Source organism: Mirounga angustirostris, unplaced genomic scaffold, assembly GCF_029215605.1.
Source record: "Mirounga angustirostris isolate CCGP_5_RB_7025 unplaced genomic scaffold, mMirAng1.0.hap1 SCAF_13, whole genome shotgun sequence".
Lineage (NCBI taxonomy): Eukaryota > Metazoa > Chordata > Mammalia > Carnivora > Phocidae > Mirounga > Mirounga angustirostris.
Window position 1 is genome coordinate 69,010,509 of NW_026991721.1, and position 14,119 is coordinate 69,024,627.

Sequence of the window (14,119 nt, forward strand, 5' to 3'; positions counted from 1 at the left end):
ATTTACCCCCAAAATACAAAAACACTAATTCAAAGGGATACATACACCCCTATATTTATTGCAGCATTATTTACAATAGCCAAACTATGAAGCAGCCCAAGTGTCCATCAATGGATGAATGGATAAAGAAGAGGCAGTACATATAGATACAATGGGATATTACTCAGCCATTAAAAAGAATGAAATCTTGCCATTTGCAACAACATGGATAGAGCTAGAAGAGTAAAGGGGGAAAAAAGAGAAAGAGACCAACCAAGAAACAGATTCTTAACTATAAAGAACAAATTGATGGTTACCGAACGGGAGGTGGGTGGGAGGATGAGTGAAATAGCTGATGGGGTTTAAAGAGTACACTTATGATGATGAAAAAAATGATATTTTTCATTCTGAGTTTTTAGAACCTGGTGTGTATTTTACACTTATAGCACATTCATTTGTGATTAGCCAAATATCAAGGGCTCATTAGCTATTATCTGGCTGGTAATTAGCTATTATCTGGCTGAGGGCTACCATATTGGACCGTGTAGCTCTCTAGTTTCTGTTTTGCTATCTTTCCTCATGACATAGTTTCATGGTTTTCATCCCACCCACAGGCTTTCAGTACCTCCTGATATACTCTTCCCTCTCTCTTCCTGTACCTCCCTCCCTCCCTCCAAACTTGGAGAGGTCCAATGGCTTTAAACTGGTTGCTTCAGAAAAGCACTCTAAGACAGAGACCTCATGCTGCACATAACAGCCTGGATGTTCAAACTATTAAGTTATTATAGCAAAATAATAAATAAATAACTATTAAGTTATTATAGCAAAAAAAATATATTCTAGGAATTATAATTGAGACTGATTTCCCTTCAGGCTCACACCAGTATTACTCCAGATTCTTTTATTCATTTAAAAAATACATTGGAAAAAATAAATAAATAAATAAAAAATACATTGGGATTTCTATTTCTAGCCATGATGGAATTTAACAGGGGACAGATTAATGCTACCACTTGAAACAACCAAAAACGAAATAGTTTGCGAGACACTGAATACTTGCCAACAAAGGAAAGTAAGCCCTTAAAGGTGAAAAACAAATGAGCTCTGCCATTGTCCTAGTTTAATATCATTAATTTTCAGGTGGTGACAGGGAGCAGCATCCAGGTACAGCTCACTGACTTCCTGAATTGAGCAGACAGAGCTAAGAATCCAGAAATAAGAAGGTGGCTAGCGTTCTCAGAACAGAGAAAAGATAGCTGTACAGAGAGAGAACTCTGGAAATCTGCAGAGAGCTTTCAAGTGTTTAGTTGAGTACTGACCAGGTCATGCATCCGCCATTATATATGGCCTGAGAAAGAACAATATTAGACAATGTCATTAGAGGTAACAGTGCCTAGCGCTAAATCAGGTCTGGGACAAATGAGTGTTCCAAACAAATGCAAAAACTTCATGATGCATGGGGCAATGAGTAGAGGACACAGAAATTTTTGCCTCAGAATGAGGAGAATATAATTCTAGGCTAAATGCTGGACTGCTGCTGCCTTATCAAGATTAAGAGCAAGACCTATAAGGATTGAACTTTATCCCAGTGACTTAAGTGAATCCCCAAACAAAGATCTTGAAAATATATAGGGATTTAAAAATATCTGACTCCCAAGAAGGCCAATTCATAATGTCTGGCATCCCCAATCAAAATTTACACAGCAAGCTTTACCAAAGGTATTAGTTCTAACGTGTGTTGTGTGATCTTTAGGGTTTTCGATATATAAGATCATGTCATTTGCAAAAAGAGACAATTTTACTACTTCATTCCCAATTTACATGTCTTTTATTTCTGTTTCTTGCCAAAATGCTGCTAGGACTTCTAGTATTATGCTCAATATAAGTGGTGAAGTAAGTATCTTTGCGCTGTTCTTGATCTTAGAGGAAAAGCTTTCTGGTTTTCACTGTTGAGCATGATGTTAAGTGTGGGCTTTTCATATATGGCCTTCATTATATTGAGATATGTTCCTTCTATCCTAATTTGTTGAGACTTTTTATCATGAGAAAATGTTAAATTTTGTCAAATGCACTTTCTGCAACTGAGACAATCATCTACATTTTATAATTTATACTGTTAATATGGTGTATTACATTAATTGATTTTCATATGTTGAACCATCCTTGCATCTCAGGGATAAATCCCACTTGTTCATGGTATATGATCTTTTCAATGTATGACTGGATTCTGATTCTTAATATTTTATTGAGCATTTCTGCATCTATATTTATCAGGGATATTAGCCTGTAGTTATCTTTTCTAGTGGTATCTTTGGCTTTGGTATCTGGAGTAATATGTATACATGGATACTGGAGGAAAATGAATGTGATAAATACATAATATTCTAATGAGGATCTTCTTTGAGTATGATATTCAAGATATAAATCAATCTATTACTGAGAAAATAGAAAACTAGTGTCCTAGAAAACTGCCCTGCTTCAGTTGAACTTGGAAAACATTGACACACCTAATGATTTTGCTTTGTTTATGAGAAAAACAAATAATTATCTAATTTATGCTAATGTTGGACTATTAGGTGACAGACATCTTTTTAAAAAAATTTTTTTTAGGGCGCCTGGGTAGCTCAGTTGGTTAAGCGACTGCCTTCGGCTCAGGTCATGATCCTGGAGTCCCGGGATCGAGTCCCGCCTCGGGCTCCCTGCTCGGCGGGGAGTCTGCTTCTCCCTCTGACCCTCCTCCCTCTCATGCTCTCTGTCTCTCATTCTCTCTGTCTCAAATAAATAAAATCTTTAAAAAAATAAAAAATTAAAAAAAAATAAAATTTTTTTTAAATTTTATTTTATTATGTTATGTTAGTCACCATTAATTACATCATTAGTTTTTGATGTAGTGTTCCGTGATTCATTGTTTGTGTATAACACCCAGTGCTCCATTCAATACATGCCCTCCTTAATACCCATCACTGGGCTAACCCATCCCCCACCCCCCTCGCCTCTAGAACCCTCAGTTTGTTTCTCAGAGTCCATAGTCTCTCATGGTTAGTCTCACCCTCCGATTCCCCACCCCGTTCATTTTACCCTTCCTACTATCTTCTTCTTCTTCTTTTTTTTTTTTTTTTAACATATTATGTATTATTTGTTTCAGAGGTACAGGTCTGTGGTTCATCAGTCTTACACAATTCACAGTGCTCACTATAGCACATACCCTCCCCAATGTTTATCACCCAGCCACCCCATCCCTCCCACCCCCCACCTCTCCAGCAAACTTCAGTTTGATTCCTGAGATAAAGAATTCCTCATATCAGTGAGATCATATGATACTTGTCTTTCTTTGATTGACTTATTTCGCTTAGCATAATTTAGGTAACAGGCTTCTTAATGAGCTCAAATTTTTTGAGTATTACCTTTTTTTTTTTTAAAGGGATCATTATGAGATTTTGAAACAGTTGAAAAAGATCTTTTACTGACTTTATATGTTGCCTCAGACCAACCAACTAGCCTCCAAATCTTCATTCAGAAATTGGAGATAAAAAAAGGTGCTTTTGCTAATATTTGCAGAGCATCTCAGAGACTATAAAATTAAGGGAGTTTGATGACACAGAAAATACTTTTTTTCTTCTCTTCTTTTTTCCATGCACATTTGTGTGTGTGTATTCATTTTTTTGTTTGTGAAATACCAAGCGTGCCCCTCTTTTGTTTTAGAAATGACCTCCTGACGTGTGGTGGTGAGAGACTAGGCCATTTGGAATGGCCTTTCCTGGGCTTTTCCTGAAGGGTTCATACTTGCTGTTCAGCATGGCCATCAAAATGTTAATTCATTACTTGGGTTGCTAAGAAAATGTAGTTCTTTTGTTAGCAATTTATCATCAACTAGTATTTCTGTTCCCAACTGTAGAGAGACTACTCCTATCTCTGAGTGGAAAAAACTTACGAATTAATAACAGTTTAATCTTTCTCCCAGTTTTATTTATTGTAAATCTTCCCAAATAGCAACATTCATATAGCCAACTTTCAACTTTGTTCTCATGTTCTAGGAACTCAATTTCTGCCCTATTTCTTTGATTTTCATTACATTTTTTAATTCTGAGTAGTAATTTCTCCCAAAAAAATCCTGTCTAATTTTTGATACTGTACCTCAAAAACAAAAATCTAATCCCTAAACCATGACTATTTGTTTCTTGACTCAATGTTTCTTGCAGGATATCTGAGGCATCCATACATGGAAACGATTATTTCCTTTTTAATAATCCAGACAGGATATTTTAAAGTAAGTCACTTGGTAGAATATTTCATTTCTCTTAGTTTTCTCAATTACTTTGTGCTTTTGGGGAGTTTCTTTTGAGCTTAAAAAAATAAACAAAATAAAACATAAACAAAACAAAACACAGTAACAAAATATAGCCCTATGAGAATAATTGAAGGGGGGAGGAGCATGATGGCAGAGGAATAGGAGGCCTAAATTTTGTCTGGTCCCAGGAATTCAGCTAGATAGTTATCAAACCTTTCAGAACACCTACAAACTCAATAGGAGATCAAAGAAAAGAATAGCAACAATTCTATGAACAGAAAAGCAAGCACTTTCTGGAAGGTAGAATATGAGGAGAAGTGAACCTGAGGTGATATTTGGGAAGATAGATGGTGGGGGGGAAGGAGCATCTGTCAGCTGGCTACCAGCAAGTGATAGAGCAGCAGAGCACCAAATCAGAACTTTTAGAAGTCTGCTCCGCTAAGAGACATCACTCCAGCAGCTAAGCAGGGGTGGAACACTTGCTGGGACAGTGTGGTCTCAGGACCCTTGGGGTCACAGAAAGACTGGTGGTGCCTGAGTGTGGCAGAGCACCCAGGTAATGGAGCAGGGAAGCCAGCTGCAAAGACAGAGCTGAGGAGTGGGCTCTCTGCTCGGGGTTGCCATAAATTGGCTCTGCGGCACAGTTGGGCCACTGCTCTTTGAGCAGAGACCCAACATGCAGCAGATCCAGGGAGACTCCCCTTCCTTACCCTGGAGGAGGAGCGTGGTAGCACACCGCAGGAATCTGATGGGTTTCAAGACTCCACATGGGGTTGTGTGCCAGAGATAGAAATGCTCAGTCAAAGGCTGCATGAGCACGGAGTGTGGCTGGAGACCAGGGAGACAGGAGTGATTGACTGCTTTTCTATGAGGGATCACTAAGGAGTGGGACAATGAGCTCTCAGCTACTCCTGGACCAGAGACTGGGAGGCTGCCATTTTCACTCTCATCCTTCAAAGTTGTATGGAAATCTTTCAGGGAACAAAAGCTATTCAGAGCACTAAATGAGAAAAATATGCAGCCAAGAACACTATATCCATCTAGGCTGTCATTGAAAATAGAAGGAGAGATCAAAAGCTTCCAGGACAAATAAAAACTAAAAGAATTTGTGAACACCAAACCAGATCTACAAGAAATATTGAAAGGGGTCCTCTAAGCAAAGAGAGAGCTTAAAAGTAGCATAGACCAGAAAGGAACACAGACAATATACAGTAACAGTCACTTTACAGCCTATACAATGGCAAAAAATTCATATCTTTCAATAGTTACCCTGAACGTAAATGGGCTAAACACCCCATCAAAAGACACAGGTATCAGATTGGATAAAAAAAAAAAAAAAAAACAAGACCCATCAATATGCTGTCTGTAAGAGACTCATGTTAGACCCAAAGACACCTCCAGATTTAAAGTGAGGGGGTGGAAAACCATTTACCACGCTAATGGACACCAAAAGAAAGCTGGGGTGGCAATCCTTATATCAAACAAATTAGATTTTAAACCAAAGACTATACTAAGAGATGAGGAAGGACACTGCATCATAATTAAAGTGCTACCAAACAAGAAGATCTAACAATTTAAAATATATATGTCTCTAATATGGAAGCAGCAAATTATATAAGCCAATTAATAATAAAATCAAAGAAACACATTGACAATAATCCAATAATAGTGGGGGACTTTAACACCCCCCTCACAGAAATGGACAGATCATCTAAGCCAAAGATCAACAAGGAAATAAAAGCTTTAAATGACATGCTGAGCCAAATGGCCTTCAAAGATATACTCAGAACATTCCATCCCAAAGCAACAGAATACACATTCTTCTCTAGTACCCATGGAACATTCTCCAGATTTGTGACATCCTGGGTCACAAATCAGGTCTCAACTGGTACCAAAAGACAGGATCAGGGGGGTGGAGCAAGATGGCAGAGGAGTAGGAGACCTGGATTTTGTCTCCTCTCAGGAATTCAGCTGGATAGGGATCAAACCATTCTGAACACCTACAAAACCAACAGGAGATCGAAGAAAAGAATAGCAACAACTCTCTCATCAGAAAAGCGACCACTTTCTGGAAGGTAGGACGTGCGGAGAGGTGAATCCGAGGTGATATTTGGGAGGATAGACGGCGGGGGAGGGGCCTCCGTCAGCCACATCTGGCAAGTGATGAACCACGGAGCACAAAATCGGAACTTTTAAAAGTCTGCTACACTGAGGGACGTCACTCTGGTGCCTAAGCGGGGTGTGGAACCCTCCAGGACAGTGTGGTCTCAGGACCCTCGGGGTCACAGAAAGACCGGGGGTGCCTGAGTGTGGCAGAGCTCCCAGTTATCGGAGCAGGGAAGACGGCTGCAGAGGCGGAGCCCAGGCGCGGGCTCTCAGCTCGGGGTTGCTATAAACCATGATCCACGGCACAGTCGGGCCCCTACTCCTCCAGCAGGGACCCAACAGGCGGCAGATCCGGGGAGACTCACCTTCCTCCCCTGGGAGGAGCCGCGCAGGAGTGCACCGCAGGGATCTGCTGGGTTTGGAGACTTCACCCGGGGTCGGGTGCCAGAGACAGAAACGTGCGGTCATAGGCCGGGTGAGCACGGAGTGCGGCCGGAGACCGGGGAGACGGGAGTGACTGACGGCTTTTCTCTGGGGGCTCACTGAGGAACGGGCCCCGAGTTCTCGGCTCCTCTAGGGCAGAGATTGGAGGCTGCCATTTTCACTCTCCGCCTCCAAAGCTGTACGGAAAGCTTGCAGGGAACAAAAGCTCTGGAGAGCAAACCCGAGCAGATTACTTAGCTGAGAGGGGGCAAGGGCGGGGCAATTCCGCCTCCGGCAAAGACATTTGGAAACCACGGCAACAGGCCCCTCCCCAGAAGATCAGCGAGAACAGCCAGCCAAGACCAAGTTTACCAATCAATGAGAAAGGCAAAACTCCAGCGCTAGGGGAATATTGCACATAGAATTCATGGCTTTTTTACCATGATTCTTTAGTCTTTCAAAGTTAATTTTTTTTAACTCTTTTTTTTTTTTGAATTTTTCTTTTTCCCTTTTTCAACCAACATCTTATCAATCCCTTTTTTTAAAAAACATTTTTATTTTTCATTTTTAGAGTCATATTCTCTCCCTTCATAGTAGTTACCCGTATTTTTGGCATATATATAAGTTGTTCTCTCTTTAAACTTCTGAGATAGTTTCTTCTAACAGATTAAAATATACCCCAAATCTCTAGTATATGGTGTTTTTCTACTCCCCTGCCTGATCACATTCTCTCCCCCCCTTTTTTTTTCTCTTTTTTTAAATCCTCTTCTTTATTTTTTCAAACAACTTCTTATCAATTCCTTTTATAAAATTTTTTATAATTTCCATCTTTACAGTCATATTCCATTCCTTCATCATATCAACCCTTATTTTGGTACATATATAAGTTTTTCTTTCTTTAAAATTTTGGGAGGCACTTTCTACTAAAAGACCAAAATACACCCCAAATCTAGTGTGTGGCACTGATCTATATACCAGCCTGATCATATTTGATCACATTCTGGTTTTTTGTTGTTGTTGTTGTTTTGTTTTGTTTGTTTTTATCTTCATCTTTTTCTTTTTCTTTTTTTTTCTTTTTCTTTTTTCTCTTTCCGTTTCTTTTTCCACTGCTTCAGGTCTTTTCTGATTTGTTTAGAGTATATTTTCTGGGGACATTGTTACTCTGCTGGCATTTTGTTCTCTCATTAATCTATTCTCCTCTGCACAAAATGACAAGACAGAAAAAATCATCTCAACAAAAAGAACAAGAGGTAGTACCAAGTGCCAGGGACCTACACAATACACACATTAGTATGATGTCAGATCTAGAGTTCAGAATCATCACTTTAAAGATACTAGCTCGGCTTGAAAAAAGCATGGAAGTTATTAGAGAAACCCTTTCTGGAGAAGTAAAAGAACTAAAATCTAACCAAGTAGAAATCAAAAAGGCTATTAATGAGGTGCAATCACAAATGGGGGTGCTAACTGCTAGGATAAATGAGGCAGAAGAGAGAATCAGTAATATAGAAGACCAAATGATGGAAAATAAAGAAGCTGAGAAAAAGAGAGATAAACAACTACTGGATCATGAGGGCAGATTCGAGAGATAAGCGATACCATAAGACGAAACAACATTAGAATAATTGGGATCCCAGAAGAAGAAGAAAGAGAGAGAGGGGCAGAAGGTATAATGGAACAAATTATAGCAGAGAACTTCCCTAATTTGGGGAAGGAAACAGGCATGAAAATCCAGGAAGCAAAAAAACCCCTCTCAAAATCAATAAAAATAGGACAACACCCCAACATCTAATAGTAAAACTTACGAGTCTCATAGACAAAGAGAAAATCCTGAAAGCAGCTCGGGAGAAGAGATCTGTAACCTACAAGGGTAGAAATATTAGATTGGCAACTGACCTATCCACAGAGACCTGGCAGGCCAGGAAGGACTGGCAGGATAGATTCAGACCACTAAATGAGAAAAATATGCAGCCAAGAATACTATATCCAGCTAGGCTGTCATTGAAAATTGAAGGAGAGATCAAAAGCTTCCAGGACAAATAAAAACTAAAGGAATTTGCAAACACAAAACCAGCCCTACAGGAAATCTTGAAAGGGGTCCTCTAAACAAAGAGAGAGCCTAAAAGCAACATAGACCAGAAAGGAACACAGAAAATATACGGTAACAGTCACCTTACAGGCAATACAATGGCACTAAATTCCTATCTTTCAATAGTTACCCTGAATGTAAATGGGCTAAATGCCCCAATCAAAAGACACAGGCTATCAGACTGGATTAAAAAACAAGACCCATCAATATGCTGTCTGCAAGAGACTCATTTTAGAACCAAAGACGCCCCCAGATGGAAAGTGAGGGGGTGGAAAACCATTTACCATGCTAATGGACACCAAAAGAAAGCTGGGTGGAAATCCTTCTATCAGACTAATTAGACTTTAAAACAAAGACTATACTAAGAGATGAGGAAGGACACTATATCCTACCTAAAGGGTCTATCCAAAAAGAAGATCTAACAATTGTAAATATCTATGCCCCTAACATGGGAGCAGCCAATTATATAAGGCAATTAATAACAAAAGCAAAGAAACACATTGACAACAATACAATAATTGTGGGGGACTTTAACACCCCCCTCACTGAAATGGACAGATCGTCTAAGCAAAAGATCAACAAGGAAATAAAGACTTTAAGTGACACACTGGACCAAATGGACTTCACAGACATATTCAGAATATTCCATCCCAAAGCAATGGAATACACATTCTTCTCTAGTGCCCATGGAACATTCTCCAGAATCGATCACATCTTAGGTCATAAATCAGGTCTCAACCAGTACCAAAATATTGGGATCATTCCCTGCCTATTTTCAGACCACAATGCTTTGAAACTAGAACTCAATCACAAGAGGAAAGTCAGAAAGAACTCAAATACATGGAGGCTAAAGAGCAGCCTACTGAAGAATGAATGAGTCAACCAGGAAATTAAAGAAGAATTAAAAAAATACATGGAAACCAATGAAAATGAGAACACAACTATTCAAAATCTTTGGGATGCAGCAAAGTCAGTCCTAAGAGGAAAGTATATAGCAAGTACACAATCTAACGCTACACCTAAAGGAGCTGGAGAAAGAACAGCAAATAAAGCCTAAACCCAGCAGAAGAAGAGAAATAATAAAGATCAGAGCAGAAATCAATGAAATAGAAACCAAAACAACAGTAGAACAGATCAACGAAACTAGGAGCTGGTTCTTTGAAAGAATTAAAAAGATTGATAAGCCCCTGGCCAGACTTATCAAAAAGAAAAGAGAAGTGACCCAAATCAACAAAATCATGAATGAAAGAGGAGAGATCAAAACCAACACCAAAGAAATACAAACAATTATAAGAACATATTTTGAGCAACTCTATGCCAGCAAATTAGATAACCTGGAAGAAATGGAGGCGTTCCTAGAGATGTATCAACTACCAAAACTGAACCAGGAAGAAATAGAAAACCTGAACAGACCTATAGCCACTAAGGAAATTGAAGCAGTCATCAAAATTCTCCCAACAAACAAAAGCCCAGGGCCAGATGGCTTCCCAGGGGAATTCTACCAAACATTTAAAGAAGAATTAACACCTAATCTTCTGAAACTGTTCCCAAAAATAGAAATGGAATGAAAACTTCCAAACTCATTTTATGAGGCCAGCATTACCTTGATCCCAAAAACAGACAAAGACCCTATCAAAAAGGAGAATTACAGACCAATATCCTTGATGAACATGAATGCAAAAATTCTCACCAAAATACTAGCCAGTAGGATCCAACAGTACATTAAAAGGATTATTCACCATGACCAAGTGGGATTTATCCCTGGGCTGCAAGGTTGGTTCTACATCCGCAAATCAATCTACGTGATACAATATATTAACAAAAGAAAGAACAAGAATCATATGATCCTCTCAATAGATGCACAAAAAGCTTTTGACAAAGAACAGCATCCTTTCTTGATCAAAACTCTTCAAAGCTTAGGCATAGAGGGTACATACTTCAATATCATAAAAGCCATCTACGAAAAACCTACAGCGAATATCATTCTCAATGGGGAAAAACTGAGAGCTTTCCCCCTAAGGTCAGGAACGCAGCAGGGATGTCCACTATCACCACTGCTATTCAAGACAGTATTAGAGTCCTAGCCACAGTGCTCAGAAAACAAAAAGAAGTCAAAGGCATCCAAATTGTCAAAGAAGTCAAACTCTCACTCTTTGCAGATGATAGGATACTTTATGTGGAAAACCCAAAAGACTCCACCCCAAGACTGCTAGAACTCATACAGGAATTCAGTAAAGTGGCAGGATATAAAATCAATGCACAGAAATCAGTGGCATTCCTATACACCAACAACAAGACAGAAGAAAGAGAAATTAAGGAGTTGATCCCATTTACAACTGCACCCAAAACCATAATATATCTAGGAATAAATCTAACCAAAGAGGCAAAGGATCTGTACTCAGAAAATTATAAAACACTCATGAAAGAAATTGAGGAAGACACAAAGAAATGGAAAAATGTTCCATGCTCATGGATTGGAAGAACAAATATTGTGAAGATGTCAATGCGACCTAGAGCAATCTACACATTCAATGCAATCCCCATCAAAATACCATCCACTTTTTTCAAAGAAATGGAACAAATAATCCTCAAATTTGTATGGAACCAGAAAAGACCCCGCATAGCCAGAGGAATGTTGAAAAAGAAAGGCAAAGCTGGTGGCATCACAATTCCGGACTTCCAGCTCTATTACCTAGCTGTAATCATCAAGACAGCATGGTGCTGGCACAAAAACAGACACATAGATCAATGGAACAGAATAGAGAGTTCAGAAATGGACCCTCAACTCTATGGTCAACTCATCTTTGACAAAGCAGGAAAGAATGTCCAATGGAACAAAGACAGTCTCTTCAACAAATGGTGTTGGGAAAATTGGACAGCCACATGCAGAAGAATGAAATTGGACCATTTCCTTACACCACACACAAAAATAGACTCCATATGGTTGAAAGACCTCAATGTGAGACAAGAGTCCATCCAAATCCTAAAGGAGAACACAGGCAGCAACCTCTTCGACCTCAGCCGAAGCACTTCTTCCTAGAAACATCGCCAAAGGCAAGGGAAGCAAGGGCAAAAATGAACTATTGGGACTTCATCAAGATAAAAAGCTTTTGCAAAGCAAAGGAAAGAGTCAACAAAACCAAAAGACAACCGACAGAATGGGAGAAGATATTTGCAAATGACATATCAGATAAAGGGCTAGTATCCAAAATCTATAAAGAACTCATCAAACTCAACACCCAAAGAACAAAGAATCCAATCAAGAAATGGGCAGAAGACATGAACAGACATTTCTGCAAAGAAGACATCCAAATGGCCAACAGACACATGAAAAAGTGCTCAATATCGCTCCGCATCAGGGAAATCCAAATCAAAACCTCAATGAGATACTACCTCACACCAGTCAGAATAGCTAAAATTAACAAGTCAGGAAACGACAGATGTTGGCGGGGATGCGGAGAAAGTGGAACCCTCCTACACTGTTGGTGGGAATGCAAGCTGGTGCAGCCACTCTGGAAAACAGTCTGGAGGTTCTTCAAAAAGTTGAAAATAGAGCTACCCTATGAAACAGCAATTGCAGTACTGGGTATTTACCCCAAAGATACAAAGGTAGGGATCCGAATGGGCACGTGCACCCCGATGTTTATAGCAGTAATGTCCACAATAGCCAACCTGTGGAAAGAGCCAAGATGTCCATCGACAGATGAATGGATAAAGAAGAGGTTGTATATATATACAATGGAATATTATGCAGCCATCAAAAGGAATGAGATCTTGCCATTTGCAACGACATGGATGGAACTGGAGGGTATTATGTTGAACGAAATAAGTCAAACAGAGAAAGACATGTATCATATGATCTCACTGATATGAGGAATTCTTAATCGCAGGAAACAAACTGAGGGTTGCTGGAGTGGGGGGTGGGGTGGGACAGATGGGGTAGCTGGGGGAGAGACATTGGGGAGGATATGTGCTATGGTGAGCACTGTGAATTGTGTAAGACTGTTGAATCTCAGATCTGTACCTCTGAAACAAATAATGCAATATATGTTAAGAAAAAAAAAAAGAAGAAGAAGAAGGTAGCAGGAGGGGAAGAATGAAGCGGGGGAAATCGGAAGGGTAGACGAACCATGAGAGACGATGGACTCTGAGAAACAAAGAGGGTTTTAGAGGGGAGGGGGGTGGGAGGATGGGTTAGCCTGGTGGTGGGTATTGAGGAGGGCACATTCTGCATGGAGCACTGGGTGTTATGCACAAACAATGAATCATGGAACACTACATCTAAAACTAATGATGTAATGCATGGGGATTGACATAAGAATAAAAAAAAAAAACAGGAAAAAAACAGACTGGGATCATTCTCTGCATATTTTTTGGACCACAATGCTTTGAAACTAGAACTCAATCACAAGAGGAAAGTCGGAAAGAACTCAAATACATGGAGGCTAAAGAGCATCCTACTAAAGAATGAATGGGTCAACCAGGAAATTAAAGAAGAATTTTAAAAATTCAAGGAAACCAATGAAAATGAAAACACAACTATTCAAAATCTTTGGGATGCAGCAAAGGCAGTCCTAAGAGGAACGTTTATAGAAATACAAGCCTTCCTTAAGAAACAAGAAAGGTCTCAAATACACAACCTAACCCTATGCCTAAAGAAGCTGGAGAAAGAACAGCAAAAAAAGCCTAAACCCAGCAGGAGAAGAGAAATAATAAAGATCAGAGCAGAAATTAATGAAATAGAATCCAAAAGAACAGTAGAACAGATGAACGAAACTAGGAGCTTGTTTTATGGAAGAATTAACAAGATTGATAAACTCCTGGCCAGACTTATCAAAAAGAAAGGAGAAAGGACCAAATAAAATCATGAATGAAAGAGGAGGAGCGATCACAACCAACACCAAAGATATACATCACAACCAACACCAAAGAAATACAAACAATTATAAGAACATATTATGATCAACTCTATGCCAGCAAATTAGATAACCTGGAAGAAATGGAGGCATTCCTAGAGATGTATCAACTACCAAAACTGAACCAGGAAGAAATAGAAAACCTGAACAGACTTATAGCCACTAAGGAAATTGAAGCAGTCATCAAAATTCTCCCAACAAACAAAAGCCCAGGGCCAGATGGCTTCCCAGGGGAATTCTACCAAACATTTCAAGAAGAATTAATACCTATTCTTCTGAAACTGTTCCAAAAAATAGAAATGAAAGGAAAACTTCCAAGCG